The sequence below is a fragment of the Trichechus manatus genome, unplaced genomic scaffold (assembly GCF_000243295.1).
Source record: "Trichechus manatus latirostris isolate Lorelei unplaced genomic scaffold, TriManLat1.0 scaffold00030, whole genome shotgun sequence".
Lineage (NCBI taxonomy): Eukaryota > Metazoa > Chordata > Mammalia > Sirenia > Trichechidae > Trichechus > Trichechus manatus.
The window spans coordinates 13,726,861-13,733,351 of NW_004443966.1; positions in this window are offsets into that span (position 1 = coordinate 13,726,861).

Below are 6,491 nucleotides of genomic sequence, written 5' to 3' on the forward strand. Positions count from 1 at the left end.
GAACCTGTGGGGTAGGAAGGCAGGGCGCAGAGGACAGCGAGTTCTCCCAAGTTCGGAGTGGTGGTGGTGGCCCAGGTTCCAGTCCTGCCTTTGTCACTCGGCTGTGTGGCCTTGAAGAATCGCTTCCCCTCTCTCAAACATTTGTTAAGTGCCTTTGCTGGGAGGAACAGCTAAACCCCTCTCTAGCAGAGCGCACAAGGAGCCCTGGTGGCACCAACGGTTAAGCCCACGACTACTAGCTGAAAGGTTGGCGGTTTGAACCCAGCCAACGGCTCTGGGAGAGAAAGACCTGGCTACCTGCCTTTGGGGCAGTTCTACACTATCACACGGGATTGCCATGAGCCACAATTGAATCTATTCGACGGCACCCAACAACAGTAGGGCTCAAAGGTATATGTGTATATGTGTGTGTCGGGGGGTGAGGGGGTGGGGTTTGTTGCTGGTAAGCTGTGTGATGAGAAAAGTTCAGAGCATGTGTGGGCAGAGACGTGGAGGGAGTGGATTCAGACATCAGACATCCTAGCCATGACTTTGGACTTCTGAACTGAGAGTGAAGCCTGAGCAGGAGTCCTGCAAACACGCCGGGTGGGGAAGAGTATTGGAGAAGAGTATTCCAGGCAGAGGGAACAGCAAGCGAGGAGGCCCAGCATCCAGAGAGACACTGGTGTATGGAGGAATGGAAGAAGTTCAGTGAGATAGAGCACGCAGGAAGGAGGCACAACAAGAGCTGACCTGGGGAAGGGGCAGGTGCAGATCCTGGAGGGCCTGAATCCTGAGAACACTGGGAAGCAGTAGAAGGGTAATGAGCAGGAAAGTGGCAGGATCATATTTTATATTTGTATTTTAGGCCGATCCCCTGCACATCGTGGAGGGCGAAGGGGAGGAGGCAGGACTGGAGACCCCTTGTAGCATGTGGGAAGTAGTGGTGGGAAGGAGAAAGTTGCATGGGAGGCCCTGGGCAGTGCCTTGGTAGTTGGATGTGGAGTGAGGGAGAGTGGAGTTTAGGCTGCTGACTTTCGACAGCAGGGTGGCTGGTGGAGACGCCCACTGGGAAGTGAGTTGATGTGGCTTTAGGGTGAGTGAGGACTCACCTTTGGACACATTAAGCTTGAGACAGGTCAGGAAGGCTGAAGCTCAGGTGAGACCTGGGAGCTGGGCTGACGGACTTGGGAGTCAAAGGAATAAAGATGACAATGGGAACCTGAGAGGAGAGGAGATGAGGAGGAAGGCGGAGCCTGAGGAGAAAGACTGGGGGGTGGGGTGGCTGGCAGAATGCCTGGGTTTCAGTCCAGGCATCACTGCTAACTAGCTGTGACGCTCGGGTAAGTCACTCCACCCCTCTCAGCCTCGGTTTACTCACCTGTAACAAGAACTTTGTTGCATCTACCGCATTGGGGTTGTGATGATGAAATGGAGCAATGCACCTAAAGTGCACAGACCTTGGGCCTGGCAGACTGGTTATTTACAATAATCCCTGGACCTCAGTCCCCCTCCATGGTGGGAGGGCCTTGAGCTATGCCTATTTCCATTCCATTTTCTTATCTGTCTTTTCTCTTGGGAGGTTTTTGTTGGGTTTCGTCCCTTTCATTCAGAACCAGCATGTCCCTTCTCAGCTGTGGGAAGTTGGGGTTGCCTGGATCATGGACCATTTTCCATCAGCCCCACCCTGGGCTCCAGCAATGCATAGGCCACACCTCAGTCCCCACCGCGGCCTCACTGAAAGACATGTTTGCTTTATAGCTTTCTTTCATTTGATCCCCACCACACCATAAGCAGAGCAGCAGAGGAAACCAAGGCCCTGAGCTGCAGTAGTGTACCCAAGGTCAGCTGACAGGAACACTCAGCCTGGACTCCAGGTTTAATCTCGGTGAATTTGATTTAGAGATTGGTTATGTATACACCAGAGAAGAAGAATTGAGGCTTCCTGCTCTGACCGAGTCTCCCTTTCTATGCTGGCTTTGCAAGCTTGCTGAGCTGCAGGGAAGGACACAAAGTCATGGTATCACAGATTTAATGACACTCAGAGTGGCTTTCTAGCCATCAGAGGATGAGGCTGTGTGGAGGGAGCCTTTATGGCCCATTTAATCCTCCAGTCCCTTAAATACCAACAAATCTGCCTTCTGCCTGGAGCCGGCAGCTGCCTCCTGAGTGGTGGGGAGTCCAGGCCGGCAGGCAGGCCAGACCTCCCTGAAAGAACAAGATGAAAACTCCCCTAGCCTGGTGGGATTATCCACCCCTCTCTTTCCCATCCCATTAGGACTCTTTAAAATACCATCTTCATTAGCTCTTAAATTGCATGGAAATTTGCGTGTGTGTTGGGGGGGGGGTGGTAAGAGCAAAGTTGATGCCAGCTCTTGGGCACTAAGGGGTACACATTTTCAGGGATCTTGCTTGCGACTCTCCGGGGACATGGTTCCTGCACACCAGAAGGGCCAATGGTCTCAGCTGTCTGAGCAGCAATTTCAGTGAACAGCATCAGGGAATTTTTCAGCTGAGAAGGTCCTTTGGGGTTGTCCAGTTCAGTGATTTCAATTTTCCTTCTAGCAGAGGCTCTTGCTCATTTGCAATTACAGCAGCTGTATCAGACCCTTTTTAATGCACCACCTCAGGTCCTCTCAGCCACACCTGTCTTCCAGGTCCATGTCACCTGTTTCACTTCAGTCGCCGTGGAGACTGACTTCACACAGGCACAAGCCAACAGAGCCTTGCCTCACCCCATTTCCCCCTCTCCCCTTCCCCCACGGCACCTCTGGCCTTGGAAGTGCAGGAGTGTTGGACACCACGGGGTGAACCTTTGACCAACAAGACACAGGGGCTGGTAGATAATTTCTTCTCTCTGCCCCTTCCTGGATGGAGTATCCTGAGCTTCAGCAGCTCACACAGCCTCTAACAGTTGGTTGGAACCAAGTGGTGGCCAGCTCAGCAATGCACTCTTGTGTGTGCTGTCCATCCTTCTCTGCCTCACTCTCCTTTTCCCTCACTAAAGCTTCTGTAGGATTGCACTCCCTAATAGAGTACTGGAGTCTCTGAGTGATGCAAAAGTTTGGCTGCTAATGGAAAGGTTGGAGGTTCAAGTCTACCCAGAGGCACCTTGGAAGAAAGGCCTGGTGATTTACTTCCAAAAAATCCATCATTGAACACTCTGATACACATGGGGTTGTCATGGGTTGGAATCAACTCAACAGCAACTGGTTTTTAATAAACTATTAGCACATACGCTTCTGCCTCAGGTCTACTCCTTAGGGAACCTGGGCGAAGACATCATCTTCCAAGGATGCTCAGTGTGTAAAACAGATACAAGTGGGGCTACTCTGAGTGCAGAGAAACGGGGCCTCGGGTGCCATCTCTTCTCTCTTTATGGTTTCCAAGGCTATGGCGAGGCATGTCCATAGGGCTCCCTGGGAAGCCTTCAAGCTCATCCAGTTCCCTCATTCTGCAGCTGGAAAAATGGAAACCTAGAGTCACACAGTGAGTTAGAAGAAAAGCCAGGACCGGAAGCCAGTCTCTGCATTCCTAATCTGGTGCTCTTTCTAGGAAATTAAGAACTTTTGAAATGTTTTCTTTTCCTAAAACATCTTCCCTCACTGGCCTGCCTCCAGAAGGCTTTGAAGGCCCCTGTTCGACTACAGCCACAACCTGGGGGGCATGACCTGCAGACCCCTGAACTCAGAAGCGGGGAACCAAGAGGGCAGACAAAGAGGAAAGGAGGGGTCAGGGGAAGGGTCAGTTATGCTGGGAGAAATGCAGGCAGGAAAGGCCTGACGGGGATATCTAAGGGTGGAAAGCAGGGATCATGCATGGTGAGAAGGCCACATGAGGACTGGCCCCTAGAGGGCTGTGGTACTGAGGGGAAGAGTGAGGGGCTGTAGAAGATGAGACTGGCTTCACCTGTCACCTGGTGTTGTCTTTAGAACTCCTTTCTCTAGGCTGAAGCTGGAAGGTCACACTGTGGGGAAAGAAAGAGAAGGAAGTGTTTGCCTCAAATTGCTTTAATTAAGATTCTTGTGGTTGTGACTGCTAGAAACATATGGGGACAGATTGATTAAAAAAAAAAAAAAAGGATTTTATAAGGATACAGGGGCGTCCTGAGAAATCTAAGCACAAAGATGCAGCCAGGCTTCTGGAACAGACAAGAACCCAGAATGTCACTCCCATCCAATTGTTTCTGCGTCATCCTTCTCTCTCCCTGCCAAGTGGCTTTCCCAGCTTCCTAGGGAACATGGCAGCAAATGGCCTCAGCCCCAAATTTAACGCTCTTGCATCCAAGAAAGTAAGCTGAAGGAGGCTGGACTTTCCTCGGCCTAATGCTAACTTCCCACGGGGCGGTTCTGATTGGCCCAGCCTGAGTCAGGTGCCCACCCTGCACCAATCGGTGAGGCCGGGCTGTGTATAAAACCAGGCTGCTCCCTCTCTAACAAGATAGACTGAGGAGAACCCGGAGGTGGCGGTCTACTTCTTTGGCCTTGCACGTGTGAACAACGCCCCAAGGTAGGAGATTTTGTACTCTTTCCTGTTAATTGAAGTGATCGCGTCCTTCGACATATGGGTATAAATTCAGAAGCCTAACCTCCCATTCTGGAGTCCTGAGTAGTGCAAGCGGTTAATGCACTGGGCTGCTAAGCGAAAGCTTGGAGGTTTGAGTCCACCCAGAGATGCCTCTGAAGAAAGGCCTGGCCATCTACTTCCAGAAACCAGCCATTGAAACCCTATAGAGCACAGTTCTTCTCTGACACACATGGGATCACCATGAATCGGAATTGACTCCACCATGACTGGTAACCTCCCATTACTGCCCAGAGCTGGTTTGCTATCTGCCAACCCCTCTCCTCCCATCTGCTGCCAAGAGCTGAGGGACGCCGAGAGCGTCCTGGGGCCTGCCGCTGTCCTAAAGTCCTCCTTTTCTCCCTTCAGTCTTAACAACTAACGTTTATTGCGCAGTTTTTGTATGCCAGCCACTGTCCTCAGTGCTTTGTGTTTATTATCTCATTTAATCCTCAAAACAGCCCTGAGAGGTAGGAGTAACTTGCCCGCTTTTACAGATGAGGAAACTCAGCCACTGAGAGGCTGGGTCGCCTGCCGGAAACACGTAGGTTGTCCATGGGGTAGTCGTAGGTGAACCCAGGTCGCCTGCCTCTGGGGCCTGCACTCTTCAGTAACCACCATGCAAACCGCCGCAACAGAAGGTCCATGAAGGCTTGAGGGAGATTTTTCCCCGGCCATGGTGAGCAACAAGTAATATCTGCTTTGAATACTGTTTAAAAACTGTTAACCCTGAACTGTATGTTGTCAACTTTGGAATATAATCGTCTGTTCAAGTTACAGGAGACCCAGAGCTGTTAGTCTTTAGAAAATCTTGATTTTCCCGGAGGCATCTTCACAGGTCTCGATTTTTAAAACCAAAAAAAAAAAAAAAAAATTTTCACCCCAATGGCCAGCGATACTGCCCAGTCCCGCGTTTGTAGTTAGTTGATCCAGTGCTGTGTGACCTTGGAAGGGGCTGTTGTGATCATTCCCATTTTACAGATGGAGAAACAAAGACTCAGAGAGCTTGGGTGGATTTTTTGGGTTGATTCAGGGCTCTGCAATCCTGGCAAATCCTTGGCTGTAAAACGGGGGTGATCACAACAGCCCCCTTCCAAGGTTATTGGGAGGCTCAAACAAGTCGGAGAAGACCTGACGACTTGTGCTCATTGTCCTGGCAGCACAAAAAGTGTTTCTGGGTGGGGAACTCTGGGAAGAAGAAGCTTAATCCAGAGGAAGCGCTAGGTTGGAGGTGCAGGCACCAACATGGGAGTCCTCTGAGGGAGAGCTTTCTGGGCCCCTCAAATACCACCTGGTGGTTTGGTGCCTTCTCATCATAGATGTGGCCCTGAATTCTTTCTGGTCTTTAAATCTATAAGCTCCATAAAGTTCTGATTTTAGAAGGCACACATCAGCCTCTTCCCCCACAGACTCAGAAGCAGGTCCTGAGGAATTCTTTTGAGTCCTGCTGACCTGCCTCGAAAAGGAGTCTAAAATCAAACTCAAGTCGACTTAGTCTTAGGTTTTACTGAGAGATAAAACATGATAGCTTCAAGTCACATCATTTCTAAAAATTCAGCTTTGTTGAGGTATAGTTTACATGCAATAAAATTCTTCAATTTTAAGTACAATTTGATGAGTTTTGACACGTATATTGTCATATAACCAGCAGCACAGGAGTGATGGTGTCCCAGCCCCTGACAACCACTGATCTTTCTGTCATTATAGTTTTGCCTTTTTTTGAATTTCATGTAAATGGAATCATACAGCTTTTTGTGTCTGGATTCTTTTACTTAGCGTATGTCTTAGTTATCTAGTGCTGCTATAACAGAAATACCACAAGTGGATGGCTTTAACAAAGAGAAATTTATTCTCTCACAGTCTAGTAGGCTAGAAGTCTGAATTCAGGGCGCCAGCTCCAGGGGAAGCCTTTCTCCCTCCGTGGGCTCTGGAGGAAGGTTCTTGTCATC